This window comes from Amblyomma maculatum, chromosome 4 (assembly GCF_055883805.1).
Source record: "Amblyomma maculatum isolate TAMU_Amacu chromosome 4, ASM5588380v1, whole genome shotgun sequence".
In the NCBI taxonomy this organism is placed as follows: Eukaryota; Metazoa; Arthropoda; class Arachnida; order Ixodida; family Ixodidae; genus Amblyomma; species Amblyomma maculatum.
This window is the reverse complement of record NC_139347.1, coordinates 174861990-174878425: the sequence shown is the minus strand read 5'-3', so window position 1 is coordinate 174878425 and position 16436 is coordinate 174861990. Positions and strand designations below refer to the sequence as shown.

Genomic DNA, 16436 nt, shown 5'->3' with positions numbered 1-16436 from the left:
ACTCTTGAAGGGACGGTAAAGCTCCCGTGGCCGACTCGTGCTCGCCCGCTCTTTGTGCAAAGTCTGCTCGCCGACCACCTTTGAGGTGTCAAGGCTCAAAAAGTACGCCGGCCAAAAAAGCCCTCTTCATTTTCTCGAGACGTGCAGCGCGCTCTTCACCCGTTACGTCTGCTGGCCGCCTCCTGGGGGTTTCGTGGTGCCTCCCGTTTGTGACTTACGGCTTACTAGTGTGAGCGAAAGCTTAGGCTCCGGGCGACCGAATGTTTTTCGCACACAACCAGCGTTCCGTTGAACGCATCAAAGTTCGCCGGAGTTTGGGGTGCTGGTAGTGAAGGTGCTTTTTACATCTAAATATCGAGGACACCGAAGCTCAGCCTTCAAGCGTATGACGTCCCTATTGCAAAAACCAGCGCCTCCAGTGCGAAACCAGTAAGATTTTCGCGCTGGTTTTGCATTGGATCTGCTGGCCATGCTGGACGTCTGCGATATTCACTGGAGCAGTAACGGGAAGACACTGGCTGCACTGGTGCGATGGGAGAAAAACGCTGGAATTAGACTTTTGACGCTGGGTGTGTCGCTGGCATCCGCGATGCACTGGGAGAGGCGCTGTATGTGCGCTGGGGCAGCACTGGTCCCAGTGCCCCAGTATAGCCGGTGCGGCCTGCGGCGTCAGCCGGAGTAGCATCCCTCAGGGGCCAACAGGGCAACAGCGTACTTTCAATCGACCATCGGGGGGCATATGAAAAATATGGTTCAAGCAAGCGCTTTTTGCTGCGAAGTCGTTGGGCATTTGTAAGAAAACAAAGGCAGTATCTTTTTTCTAGAGTTTCCATGTTTCGATAGGTCGTTTCGAGCGTTTCGAGAGAGACAACGACCGCCGCGCCTCGATCTCATGACACACTGATGATTAACGAACAACTAAAGCTGGAATTGAATAATGTGGGCTACCATGCATAACCATCTTCCCAGCTGATCTTAAGGGCACTCTAACACAATAATTACTGTCAAAATGATCAATTCGGGCTCAATCGCAGACGAGCGTAGCCTGCACCACGGCCCAATATAAACAGCAGAAAGAAAACCTAAAACCAGGAAGAGGGTAGTTTACCGAGCGATGGGCCCATGAGAGAAAAAGCAACAACATACAGCGCTTGTAATACATAATATTTCCCATGTTTCTCAAGCTTTTGCGCTCCTTCTTACTCTGCGTATCAAGCAGCCGAGCCCTCGGCCATCGCAGCGCTTCCCGAAATGTTTACATACAAATAAGGTTTAGTTACACGCAATTAGGGTCATCGCTGTGGCGCTTGCCGGTATTGAAGCTTGGTCGCACTTTTTTCCTTGAAGGCTTCTACTAAAGCTCCATGTTCAGCGAAAATTACGCCCACGGTAGCAGAGCACCACCCAAGAGCCGGCGTTGGTAAATTTGCCAGCGATGTCAAACTCCACATGTTAAAATGATTCCAGTGCACAAAATAGCGCGCGTAGGCACCCAGAACATTTGTTGCAAGTCGTGAGAGCAGACAGCAAGCTAAAATGATCAAGAAGTTAGAATTGTTAGAGCTGTAGCAATGGCCTGTAGACTGCGAAACATGAAGTCCCAACCTTATAAATGCGGGTTATGACGTAAAATGTAGAAATGTTTCACGAAAATCCAGTTCTCGGCGTGGCTGAGAAGCGATTCTCAGCCACGCCGAGAACTGGATTTTCTGATGATTGTGCATGGTCGGGCTGAGGATATGACGGGCTCGTATTAAGCAGCCCGGTAACTTTAGACATGGACATGTTTAAGTAAGCGGAGTAGTTCCTTTTTACGGAAGTTTTTCCATGAAATAAAGAAAAAAAACAACCTCAGCGTGGCTGAGTGGTTAGCGTGCTGAGCTGGTGATTGATATGTGCCTAGGGATTTAGTTCGAGGAACGCTTGGTGCACTCTTTGTTTTTACTTTTTTTAGGTATTTTATGTACATAACTTGTTTCGTTACTTTTTACTTTTTAATTTTTATCCCACGCCTTTTTTTTCTCCGGGCGAACAGCGCCGCCAGTGCGGAGCGTCCCAGTATGCCGCGTCCCAGTGCGCCCAGCTTCCAGCGTCATACTGGGACCATAATCAGGTATTGCGCTGGGGCGCTGGCTCCCAGTGGCACTGGTTTTTGCAATAGGGGTATGAGGGTATATGAGGGTATGAGCCCACATATAAGCCCAGCCTTAGCCAAGCCATATGAACGTGCCTTAGTGGCCTCTAGAGGTAGCGTGAATACCAGGACTCTGGCAGGCTGATTCTGGCATAACCGTCCATGTGAAACCAGAGATCTATATAGATGGCACGGCATACGAGCATACGTGACGAGCCGAGCTGGCTGGCGTAGTGTTACTTTCGCAACAAGGTTGAAAACGTGCGATTCCTTTGTGAATGTGTGCTAACCTAAACTGTACAGCAATCGGGTCCAGACGGCACAAAGGTGTCGACGGTATTTTGAACGAAGAAGTCCAAGTAGCCGAGTCAGATTGGAAGCGGTGCCCGTGGAAGGATAAAGGAGGCAGGGGACTGGATTGCTGTGTGCATTTTCGCCAGGCAATGCTGTTCAGGGTTGACAGAGGACTAGAAGAATGTATGGCATTCTGTCAGACAATGTTTTATATTTGTGAATGTATCGATACGGTTGACGTTTGCCAGATTTGTGAAGAACAAATAGGTACTTTATACAGAAGAAGAAACGGAGCAGCAGCTGAAGATGTGAGAGCTGCCGGCTCCGCGCGACGCGTACGAAGATGACATAGGCGGCTTGGCGGTGGTGGTAAAAACATTTTGAGTCAAAATTACATAGGGTGGGGGTGCAGCCCCCTACATGACATTTTAGAACCCCCTAAATCTACAGAAGGCCATCTTAACCCTGTTGCAAAAAGCAGTGCTACTGGGTGCCAGCGCCCCAGCGCCATACCTGATTATGGTCCCAGTAAGACGCTGGAAACTGGGCGCACTAGGACGCGGCATACTGGGACGCTCCGCACTGGCAGCACTGTTCGCCCGAAGAAAAAAAAAGGTGTGGGACAAAAATTAAAAGGCAAAAGTAACGAAAAAGTTAGGTACATAAAAAACCTAAAAAAAAGAAAGAAATTTGTGCACCAAGCGCGCCTCGAACACAGTTTCTCAGCACGCTCAGCTCAGCTCAGCACTAGCTCAGCACGCTAACCACTCTTTTTTTTTCTTTATTTCCTGACTCGGCCACGCCGAGAACTGGATTTTCTTGAACCATTTCTGCATTTTATGTCATGAACCGCAGTTATAATGTTGGGACTTCATGTCTCGCAGTCTACAGGCCATTGCTACCGCTCTAACAATTGCAAGTTCTTGATCATTTTAGCTTGCTGTCTGCTCTCACGACTTGCAAGTAATGTTCTGGGTGCCTATGCGCGCTATTTTGTGCACTGGAATCATTTTAACATGTGGAGTTTGACATCGCTGGCAAATTTACCAACGCCGGCTCTTGGGGGGTGCTCTGTTACTGTGGGCGTAATTTTCGCTGAACACGGAGCTTTAGTAGAAGCCTTCAAGGAAAAAAGTGCGACCAAGCTTCAATACCGGCAAGCGCCACAGCGATGACCCTAATTGCGTGTAACTAAACCTTATTTGTATGTAAACATTGCGGGTAGCGTTGCGATGACCGAGGGCTCGGCTGCTTGAACCGCAGAGTAAGAAGGAGCGCAAAAGCTTGAGAAACACGCCAAATATTATGTGTTACAAGCGCTGTATGTTGCTGCTTTTTCTCCCATGGGCCCATCGCTCGGTAAACTACCCTCTTCCTGGTTTTAGGTTTTCTTTCTGCTGTTTATATTGGGCCGTGGTGCAGGCTACGCTCGTCTGCGATTGAGCCCGAATTGATCATTTTGACAGTAATTATTGTGTTAGAGTGCCCTTAAGATCAGCTGGGAAGATGGTTATAGTGGTAGCCCACATTATTCAATTCCAGCTTTAGCTGTCCGTTAATCGACAGTGTGTCATGAGATCGAGGCGCGGCGGTCGTTGTCTCTCGAAACGCTCGAAACGACCTGTCGAAACATGGAAACTCTAGAAAAAAGATACTGCCTTTGTTTTCTTACAATGCGTAACGACTTCCCAGCAAAAAGCGCTTGCTTGAACCATATTTTTCATATGCCCCCCGATGGTCGATTGAAAGTACGCTGTTGCCCTGTTGGCCCCTGAGGGATGCTACTCCGGCTGGCGCCGCAGGCCGCACCGGCTATACTGGGGCACTGGGACCAGTGCGGCCCCAGCGCACATACAGCGCTTCTCCCAGTGCATCGCGGATGCCAGCGACACACCCAGCGTCAAAAGTCTAATCCCAGCGTTTTTCTCCCATCGCACCAGTGCAGCCAGTGTCTTCTCGTTACTGCTCCAGTGAATATCGCAGACCTCCAGCATGCCAAGCAGATCCAGTGCAAAACCAGCGCGAAAATCTTACTGGTTTCCAACTGGAGACGCTAGTTTTTGCAATAGGGGTATAAAGGAAAGGAAAGGCCTTGAAGGGCTATCTTAGCCAGAGCGCTAGTAATAATTTTGCCCCGGTCCTGATCGGAGGTACTGGTGAGTAGGTGGTCCCAGTAATCTAGGGCCACCTCTGATGAAGGAGGGTGTGGATGGGGGACAGGTGAGTAATGTGTGTAGAAAGTCACCAGGTTCGCCACTGATCCTGCAGGAACCAGGAAATTGATCAGGAAAGCGGGCGTGGGGAAGGATGGAGTATGGGGTTGTGCGCTGTTGTAGCTTACGCCAATGGGCAGCTTGATTTATTGTGAAAGTCGGGGCAGGAGGTGCGTAAGTTTTCCTATTTTCGCATTTGTAGGTAAGGATGTTACAAAAGGACAGTATGCACTCCCCGACATCTAAGGAAGCCCGTTCTTCCCCAGCCTGGAAAGTGAGATCTCGGGCCAGGGAGTGAGCCTCCCCAGTACCAGGAAACCCTGCATGTGCGGGCGTCCAAATAAAGGTGACGAATTGTCGGGGTTGGCAAACACTCAAAATACGGTGGGTGTTGGGGGACAGTAAACCATTGGCAAAGTTAAGGATAGCCAACTTTGAATCAGAGATGATTTTAGTGGCGGGCGCAGATGTCAAGCCTAGTGCAATGGCTGCTTCCTCCGCTTCTGTTGTAGAATCGGTAAGAACGGAGCAAACAGAGAGATGTTTTGCATGATTGTTTGTAACTGCTAGTAACTTACGATGGGCGTTTTCATAAGTGGCCGCTACTAAATATGCTACAATGCGGTTTTCTCCATAATGTCTGCGTAAGGCTTGCGCGGTGGCTGTTCTGCGGTTCCCGTCCCGTTCCGAGTTCATGCTTTATTGCGAAAGCAATGCTACTCTAGGTTTCGAGCCTTCAGCGTAGCGCGGCGGTAGCCACGTACGTCTTACCCACGTGACGCTGCGACGTGACACCCCACGTGACACTAAGTTGAGAGCTCGGCTACCAACTGAAGCGTCGACGTAGCGCGGCGTTAGCAAAGTGTTACCCACGTGATGCTGCGACGTCACAACTTACGTAGCAAAAAACGAGAGATGGGCTCCCAACTCAAGCGGCGGCGTGGCGCGGTTAGCAGGAGCTGCCAACTTGGGTCTCTCGTTTCACATGAGACGGTTAGGTCAGAATCAGCCTCCTAGGACCCTGGCATTCACGTTACCGCTATAGGCCACTAAGGCAGGTTCATACGGCTCGGTTAAAGCGGGGCTTTATATGTGGGCTGAGGAAGAAGAAAAAGAGAAGAACGCTCGGTCACCCGCAGGTAATGCTTTTGCTCTATATTTCGTTCGGCAGCGTTGAACTCGTAATTTTTTAAGCAAGGGGCACTAAAATTTTGGAACGAAATGAAGGAGGTAATGGGGTGCCTCCTGATGAGAGTCACTTAGGGTTGTGTGCATAGAAAAGAGCAGTGCGTAGCCTGCTGGTGTACGCAGAAGTCGGGCCGTCTGGGCTGTCGGCTCGGCTTCGCGGTGGCCTGTAGCCAGATTTGAGAGGCACATTCAAGGCCATATGAAGCGCGCCATTGATACTACCGAAGTAATAGTAAAGCTTTCACTTTAAAAAAACACACTCGAAACACGCACAACACTACAGGTTAAAGAATTCGTACTTGGCAGCGGTAAAACAGAGGACCAAAGCGAACGAGGAGACGCAACAGGCTTGAACACTCTCATTGCACGCCACCGGCCTCCATGGTGCCACTCGAGGCATTTTGTGTTATTTTTCAATCTTCATTGTGTTGGCTTTGTGCACAAAACGACCACATAAGGGGCTTTTCCAGCGCGAGGCGGACTTATTCTTGTCAAATGGCGGAACGAAGCCCTGTGCCATTGGCGCAACAATTAGAAAACTATGACCCCTTTCCCAAGCATTTTGCCCCAAAACTGCCTCTTCATTCACTTTTGTCCTGTCTTTTTTGAGCTTCCAATTATGAATCTTCACCAACTAGTCGTATTTTCGGTTCCTATTAGGTTAAAGAAAGGTGTTCATAAGATCATGTGCGTCCGAAGAAAAGCAGGAATTTGTTGCAGACAGCGCGAACACAGATAGATGAACTGCAAGGCGCCCCTGGCGTTGCTTCGAAGAACGCGGCATAAGGAATCCAAGTTGTAGTAGCAGTGAAGATGACCAGATGACGGCGCGGGGAGGCAAGCATCAGCGATACCATCAATTAGAGATGAGCTGGAAATGCGGACAATTGTGATAGTGAGCTTAATGTAGCCGATCCAAGGGTATCTAGGCAGCGCTATACCACAGTACGTTGGCTGTCAACTCCACACTTGAATCCCTTGTACTCTGCGATGCTTTCTCACTTCATACCTGAGTTTCCTGGCACTTCAGCACCTCCTTGTGCTCGGCACCTCGGCGCCCTGCGAGCATAATGTGTACGTGCGGATGCGCAAAGCTGGATTGGCACGTGCAGTGCTCCGCTATCGATGCACTACCTTAAAATGCCTCCCGACGAATCATTTTGCAACTCACCGGGGCGCGTATAGCTGCTTCTGGTCCGACGGGGCTGGGACTCGTAGGCCACTGCAGCTTGCAGCAGGGGCTAGTCTGTAACTGCAGTTGTATCTGTTGTAGGCCGTCAGTGCACACGCCACCGCTTCGGTGAAGGATGACGGCTGTTGCGACGCGCGTTTTTCTTTCACTCTTCTTTTTCTTTCTTCTCTATAATCTGTTCTGTCCCCACGAGGCAGTGGAGGTGACTCAGCTATAGGGAGTCCAAGCTCAAGTTTAGTGGCGCGACGCCAATACCCCAGCGGCGAGCCGTGGAAAGTCGGGACACCGCCGGAGCAGACGGTCTGCTAGTTTTGCGTGCCCGTGCGGTTGCACAGTTGCTCGGGAGCAATATTCGCGATGACTGAAGTGGTCCCGCCAAAGCGAAGTGGTGGTACGAGGTGTTGTTGTGTCTTAGGCTGTCACAATTCAGTACACGGAACACTAAAGAACGTGATCCACCAGATTCCCGGGAAAGTGGTACGAGAAAGGCGGCAAGCGTGGGTTACCGCAGTAAGGTGGTTCAAGTAAGTACTGCCGGTTTTATCTCGCCTAATGCTCTGGCTTTTGCAGCTTTTTGCTTTCTATGTCTACACCCACTCAACTTACTAACGGAGGGCATGATTGCAAGCCACGGCTGCGGTAACTGTTGCTCACATTACCTTCTTCCTGTAATAGTGTTGTGAAAGTGGAGTTAAGGTTGCGTGGATAGAACATCGCGTTTTCTTAACACGTATTTTATAAGCCGTCGCTACTCGCAGTTTTCTTCTATTCTCCAGTAAACATGCTTCCAGGCGGTTAAATATGCAGGATAGCAAGTTGTTTAGTGAGGTGGCGTTCATCGTTAAGGAACAGGTGGGGATGCGGGCGAGGGACGCCCGGCGCTTTCGATGTTTTTCCTCCACCAGTTCGCGCAGCGCTGTTAGTTCAAAACGGCGTTTAGTAAATTTTGCGTTATTACTACAGCATATATGTTGTCAAAGGCTCAGCTGCATGCATTTACTTCTTGAGAACGCTGTTTATTCGTGTCGAAACTGATTGACATTTAATGTAAGCTTTTTCATTTTTTTCTTCATTCACTTCGTTTTTTTGTTTAGAATTGCACAGACAAATGCTTGGTTTTTCTTTGTTGCTACCTTTCGATTTGTGCACGTTTGTATGAACATACTTATAAAGTACATAAAAATACAGACGAAGGTCCCATAATCAGAACACAGCACAGGGACCCCCGATCGATCGTTACAATAAAAGAAAATAACAACATAATTAGCTAATTGTTATTTATACAAAGCAAAGTAATAACATATATATTAGACATATAATAAGTATACAAATCAGAAATTCAACAAATACATCTTCAAGTTATTCTTAAATAACTAAAGCTTTTTTCACATTGAGCATAATAAATGTTGTTGCACCTAACAAACTACAGCTAATAGATTAGCAGACACTAATTACATAACTGAAAACTAAAAGCCATTATATTTTTTCTTGCACTGTCTTGACAGCACTATACGTGGGAGCCCAAGGCATATACACGAATCTGCAGCACTCATTTTGTTGGAAACTGCAGGAATGATATCAGCGAACATCCCACCTACATCCCAACCATTTTCCCACCAGCGTACAGAAAGAAGGTACCTGACCAGAAAAGGGCGCAAAGGTATGAAAGCAAAGCTAAAGCTTAAATTGTAAACTACAAGCATGGTTATCTTTCAGCATACCGAGTTCCCTTATTGGTGTACAAAATGAGTAAATGTCCATATTGCATTTATTTAAGCCATGCCCACTATTATATGATTCCATGACTGACATTGATCATGCTAGGACTGTGCAATGCAGGTGGAAAAGGCGTTTCAACCAGGCAACCTCGTCCAGGCATCTCGATGCAGCAGCTGAACATCCGTCACCTGCAACAAATGATGTAGTGACGACACAGGTGTCAGAAACGTCACCCTCAGAAAAGCTACAGCTTTACCAAACAGAAGTGGATTTTTCTGACGCCTGTCTGGAAACAAGCACTAGCCCTTTATCCCACAGCACCAATGCTTGAGATCCTTTGGTGCATGCATGTGGCTCAAGAAATGATGGTCAACACACTACAAAGAGTGTTGCTGTAAGGCTATCCTTCCATTACAGGGGAATGTAAACGGTGCATCTGCCTCTGTAATCACTATTTCTTTTCATTAATGTTCTTTCAACTGACTCATGCAGTGGTACAAATTCCACTAGTGTTCCATTTTTACCCCGCCCCTTTTTTTGAGACAAGCCAGACAGAAGAATGTGCAACTTCAGGCAAGCTAAGCATGCTTCTTTCAGCAACAATTAAGTGGCCCCCAGGCCTTAACTCATGTCGAACACAAAGAAATGAGCAGGAAAGAGTTTTACTTTTGAGTATTTTTTGCAATCTTGCGCTAACGAAAATCATGTGCAGTGTTTTCTCTCAGAAAGTGGAGGAGGCTCTTGCCTTTACACTGTGACACTGTCTTGCTTGTAACAGACAAAAAATACATTGCAGTTCGCTGGCAGTATTATGAAATGTTAATTTTTAATTTCCTTTTTCTGCTTAATTTACTTAGTTTTACATGATGTCATGGCAACATCGATTTTATTTTGGAATGAATGCTTTTAGTTGCAGTATAGTGGAAATATTATTTTTTATTTATTATTGCATCTTCTGATTGCCCTTCATCTTGATGCATTTCATCTTAATGCTTTCTTGTTTGTCTTTCTTCTGAAGGTCGCAAGCACAGATGGAAACTCGAAAAGGAGCTGCGGATTTTGTGGCTTTGAGTACCTAAAGGAAAAAGAAGAGGCACTGCAAGATTTGTGCGGTTTAACACTGCAAGTCTTTTGCCTTCTTTTGAACTTGATGCCTCTACCAAAGCACATATACAATGCCGTATCAAGGGAAGACAAGCTTTGCTTGTTCCTCACCAAGCTCCGACTTGGGATAACATACAGTGCCTTGGGAGCAATGTTTGGCATCACAGCCCCAACAGCATCAACTGTGTTTAGGAAAACATTCAGTGTTTTAAGTGTTTCTCTGAAGAATTGGCTGTTTATGATATCACGAGAGATAACCAAACGTTCTCTTCCTGTACCATTTAAAGAGAAGTATCCAAATTGCAGGCTAATAATAGACTGCACCGAGATGCGAACAAAAATGCTCTCGAATCCTGATTGTCCGCACATGCTGTATTCTCATTATAAGGGGGGATACACTTTAAAGGTCTTAATAGGAATAATTCCCAACGGCATGATAAGTTTTATAGTTTTATATGGAAGGTGTATGGAGGGCGGCATACTGATTCATTCATCGCTCAAGACTCTTGCTTTTTGCAGCTTCTCAAACCAGGCGGTTTAGTTCCGAGTGACGAAGGATTTCCAAGCCTTCGTACAACCGTGGGAGGCAGAGGTGCTGTGCTGCTCATGCCTCCCTTTATTTCAGGAGGAGCTCAACTGTGAGAAGAATGTATGGAAAAAAAAACATATGAGATTGCGTAGGTACGCCTTCATGTACACAGAGTCATACAAAGGTTGAAGATTTATCATACCCTCAGTAACAGTATCTCTAAGCCTGGTGCCGCATTTGAACTGTCATTTCAGCTTGTGCTGCTCTTCAGAATATGCAGGCGCCAATTAATAAGGAGTAGAGCTATATGGCTCCATGCTGTGTCGGTGCAAGGGTTGTGATTTCATATTAACAGAAAATTCTTTACAACAATGTGTGGCTCGGATGATGAAAGGAGCCAACAGTCTGAGAGCCCAAGGTAAACATAGAGGATATCTTTTTTTTTTATTGTTTTTGTAGCTGATATTGGCGAGAGTAAGTTGTGCAGTGAGTTTAGGGAGAAGGATAATTAAATGCAAAGTGGAACCAAAAACAATAGGCTGGCCATAAACTCATTACACGACTAATTATGGTCCAATATCAACTACAAAACAATAAAAAAAATATTCATATGTTTACCTTGGACTCCCAGATTATTGGCACCTTTCATTGTATCACAATGAGCCCCTCATTTCCCCTTCAATTTTCGGATGATGAATGGGTACATTAATGCACCAATGAGTTTTTGGTGAGTGACTCAATTTTTGTAATGGTGTCTTTCACATTGTTGGTGCCTGCATTTATTGATACATTCACCTGTACAAAGCTGTCAAATTCTGCAATGGAAGAGCTATTAAAATGCAGTGTGCAGCACACATCACACCACGAGTTTTTTATTTATTATTTATTTATTTATTAGTACCTCAAAGGCCCATGAGAGGCATTAGGGAGGGGTGGGCTTACATCAAGGTATATTTTCAATGAATGATTTGAAGTCCGCGTTGTCGAGATGAGTCACAGCTTCTGCAGGCAAACAGTTCAAATCTTTTGCTGTTAAAACAAAAAATGACTTGAGATGACGTAGATGCAAGAGGGGGTTGGACGGCTTGTTGAGGGTTGATCTGGACGGATTGGCGATGTGCAGGGATGATAACGGCATTTATGGAGAAGACACAGCCTGGTGGTTTTACGCGGGATTCTATGTTTGCAAGGTTAGCTTTGTGTTTTAGTGATGAAATACTTGTGTGATATGAATAGTCTGAAAAGGCAAATCTTACCGCTCTGTTTTGGACGGATACGAGTGTTTTGGTAAAGTTAGATTGGTGTGGGTCCCAGATCGAGGAAGCATATTCTAGTTTGGGGCGGACTAAGGTTAAATAAGCAGACAGTTTTGCGTGAGTGGGAGCAAGTCGTAGTGTTCGCCTAACATATCCTAGAACACGGTTAGCTTCGTTAGTGATGTTATTTATATGAGATGTCCAGGTAAGATTTTGAGTAAATGAAATTCCCAGGTATTTTGTCACCACATAAAGTATACTTTTCGGTGTGATATGATGCACGACGATCAAATGAGACTAGAGTGGTTATGTTTACGTTTAGCTTTATGTTTACGTTTAACCGATTAGTGCACCATGTTTCAACAAGTTTCAAATCACACTGAAGTTTAAATAAGTCCATGCTGTTTGTTATTTTTCTGTAAATGACGCAGGTCGTCAGCGAACAAATGAATGGTAGAAGACATGCTATTAGAAAGATCTTTAATGTATATTAAAAATATTAAGGGTCCTAAAACAGCACCTTGTGGTACGCGAGAAGTGACTGGGGACAAGGAAGATGCGCGGTTATTGGCCCATACAAACTGTTGGCGATTAGTCAAAAAGTCTGCAGCCATTCAAGCTCTAGTGGGTTTACGTTTAGTAGTGAAAGCTTATGGAGTAGTCTTCGGTGGGTAACTCTGTAACTCTGTAACTGGGTAACTTCAAAATCTAAAAACAGCGCATCCACTGGTGTGCTAGTGTCCAAGCTAGAGCTGATGTCGTTAGTGAATAATAGTTGGTTAGAGCAGGCTAGGTTTTTTAAAAATCGGTGCTGACTGGGATGGAAGAAGTTAACAGACTGCAGGAATTTCATTACGTGTGAGTGAATTACATGCTCTACTAGCTTGGAGAGAACACTGGCTAAAGAAATAGGGCAGTAATTTTCAGGAGACGATAGTGAGCCTTTTTTATGCACTGGAATAATTTTTCCCACTTTCTAGTCATGAGGTAGGCCATTGTGTTCGAGTGATTGCTGGAAAATGTGGGAAAGAATGATGGCGACAGTATCTTTAGTATTGTGAAGTACTTTAGCGTTGATGTTATCGACTCCGGCAGATGATGACAGTTTTAGAGATTCAATTAGCAATTTTATTCCGTTAGGCTCGAATTGTATGTCTGCCATAGAGTAATCAAAATGTGGATAATGAGGCATGAAATCATCGGGTGCATTAGTAAAGTGGCAAGAAAAGACATGATTGAATGATTCGTTCACAAGATTTTGTGATATGGGTGAACCTAGGTCGTCACACAGTGATAATGAGTTGAGTGGCTTAGAACTTATCGCTTTCCAAAACTGTCTAGGGTTATTGTGAAGCATTGACGGTAAAGTGGTTGAGTAAAATGTTTTTGTAGCGTTAGCGGCATGTAAAAGTAAAATTTTTTCCGCATTATAGTACTGTTGCCATACGCAGGAACTGTTGGTGCGTTTTGCATAATGGAAGAGCCTTTTCTTTTTATTCAGCAGTCTTTTTAATGTTTGGTTGAACCATGGGGATGACGATCGCATGATGACTGTTTTTGCAGGAATGTATAGCACAACTACAAGCACGCTCGGCGCTTGTGAAATACTTAAATGACAAATAATGACTAAATTGCGATGAAAAAAGAGCAAGTGTGTCTATCAGCCAAAACTGTTGTGGCAAAAATGTGCACTTCACTAATGATACACAAAAAACAAACACTCTTGTGCAATATTCATTTCGTAACCACTATAATTTTGAAAGAACTTTGATTTAATAAAGCATTAGGATTATTTCTCCATCAGTGCCTGCATTGCTCCAGTAGGTGCAAACACATGAAAATACCGCATTTTAATAATACATTTTTCTGACACTTCATTCCTCATGAAAATGCTTTGGGCTGGCAATTTAGATCACAACATATTGAAGTACAAGATGTAAAGCCCATACGACATGTTTCATTTATGTCTGTTTCACTGAATTATATTTAGCATGTCTAGCAACCCCATAGGTTCCATGATTGCTCGTGAGTTATGTGGCAAATGGTGTGCATGGAAGACATCCGCAGCATATACTTGCTTAAGATGAGTGTCCCCAAGTATGTGCGAAATCTCCTCAGTACTTTGCATCACTGCAAGGATCTTCATTGTACTAACATCATCTCTCCATTCACTCCATAATTCCCCTTGAATTTCTACTTTCCCTTGCAATAGTTTACAGTAAATGAGGGTCTTTAGGTCTTTACCGCCGGCCATCTTTGAATAAATAAATTGCCCTCTCAGAAGTGCGTTGCTCGGCTGCTGACCCTGGCCGCAGCAGCCGGTGTACTGTGTGTTGTCAGTGCAAGTTAAAAACTGTTGAAATTATCTCTGGCCCTTCGCTATGGTGCCCATCATAGCCTCACAAAAAATCCTATCCATCCCTGTACTTAATCTGCTATTTGAGAAGACAGCAGCGCTATCTGCATAGAGAGTAAAAAGAACTTTTTCTGCCGAATGAGGCTCTAGAGAAAGCCAAACATTGCTCATGCTGTAATGTATTTAGGAATTAATTGCCTTTTCTGCAGGTTCGAAACAATGATGTCATGTAGGTGGCAAAAACCATTAGTAGTAAGCGAGCTGATCAGGGTTACATGTCAACATTGTCATTGTTTTTTTTCACTGAATTCTTTCATGATTTCTTAAAAAAGTTACTACAACAAATGCTGATGTGGCCATAGTGTGTGTTTGCACAATTACTAGTATTAGCTGCTACCACTTGAAGTAGATAAACTGTTCTTTGAAAGTAACCAACAGATGCAAACGATCAACTTGCATCCATCAAAACATAACAAGAGATATTTTTACAGATGCATTTGTTGAACATGTTACAGCAGCCAAAGAACACAACACTTCACTTTATCAATGCCACGGAAGACTCATATAACAAAATATAAAAGATGTATCTTATACAAATGCGAAATATCACAGCTGTAAATGTCGGAAGGAGTAAAAGAGTAAAAAGTTGTATCTTACACAAGTGGTAAATATCACAGCTCTAAATGCCAGGAGTAAAAAAGTCAAAGATTATTTTGTTTAATTTAGATTGTTTATTTCTCCACACTTTATAAGTTTATCACTTTGTGTTTATATGATATTGCACAGAACCAGAATGCAGAATTTGTACTTAGACAAAAAACGTGAGTGCTCGTTTAAAGACGAAACAGAAACTGCAAGATGAACACGTTTTCATCCTTTCAATTAATCAGAGTTGCTTCTGAAAGTCCTTTGACAAGTAGCAGCTACAACACATTTCTGCTTGCCATAAGCCACATGCCATGGCACAACACTAACATTCAATAATAAAAATCGTTCACAGAGCTCCAGTTGAAAGCGAAATAAGCACCTGACGATATCACACCAACTCTTGTGGGGAGTGATGTCGAGCAGGAAACATAAACAAAATAACTACCAAAGCAAATGAGGCCACTTAGATCACCCAGACTAGCAGTTGTGCAGTGACAACTATAAAATATTCAGTCTACAAATAATTCGATTTGAACAAAGCAGAAATCAGAAGAACATAAATAAATATTTAGAAATCCAAATATAGAAAGCAGCAAAAACGTAAAAAATACACCAACCATTGCAACCTAGAATAAAAATTTATAAGAAGCTTGAAATAAAAGTATTCAATTTTAGGTATTAGATTCCACAGGAAGGGCTCATCTCGAACGGCTTTAACATTACAGGATGTTTTGGGGTGTACACATACAACAGGGCCCAATTGGAGATTGAGAACATGCAATTGCGCCTGAATATGGGTATAATATGTATGTGTCTTTTTCAGTTCAATGATGTCATCAATGAATGTCAAGTAGGGAAGGTAGCTGCGCATTTCCTCGTAGTTTATGAATTGCTGGTTTCTGTACTTGTACGTGCATTTAATTTCAATTAGCACTGATTCTTCATTAATCTTTGTCCGGCCGTATGGACTGCAGCATATACATGGCTGCTCCGGGAGCACCACAAGTCCAATCTGGAAAACGGGGAGTTGGAAGTTGCTCACAAATTGAAATGACCGAAAATAGGAAATTGGGCATGCACTAAGTAACTCATGCAGTGTAAAACGGTACAACATACCTGCACAATACGTATGTCGAGCTTTTCTTGAAGCTCTTCACGTGCTGCGGCTTCTGTCTTGATGCCTAGAGAAATATTGTTACGGTTAAGTAAGAAAAAGGGTGGTTTATTTTGCAGTGCTATGCAGTGGGGACAAGGTGAAGCCTACTAGCCCCCAAACACCAACGCTCCTTCTTCTTCTGACACACCAGTACAATCTTTCCTCGTCGTCAATAGAATGACATTTCTCCCCTACTCAGCCTATGCCCTCTGGGCGTTTTCGTGAGTCGTGCGAGGCTGACACGGCTTCAAGCGGGCAACATGACATAGTTCGGGTTTGGCAGACCGACGACCAGATGCTGTCAGATGGGCTATTACATAAGTTAAATGACTGATGCGTTTGACTACCACGATATGGGCCGTCATAGTGGGCCAAGAAATTTTGATGCAGACCACGGCGCCGAATTGGACGCCACAGCCAGACTAAATCGCCTATAGAGTTCGTGAATGGCATCGTGTTGTACTTTAGCACGTTCTTGGGAAGCAACAGACCGTAATCGGGCGATTCTCCGAACTTTTTCGGCGAGACAGAGGGTCTCAGCCAGGCAGGGGTCTTCACGGCTTGAGAAGGGCAGGAGTATCCAGGGAGTAGCGTGGCGGTCTGGCATACAGCAGGAAGAATGGACTGTACCCAGTTGTCTCATACGT

The 16436-nt window shown here is 44.7% G+C and overlaps 1 pseudogene; it reads left to right on the top strand.

Annotated features, from left to right (window-relative positions):
* The first annotated feature begins 9063 nt into the window (after positions 1 to 9063).
* Positions 9064 to 10674, top strand: LOC146193517 (uncharacterized; annotated as a pseudogene).
* Positions 10675 to 16436: the final 5762 nt, after the last annotated feature.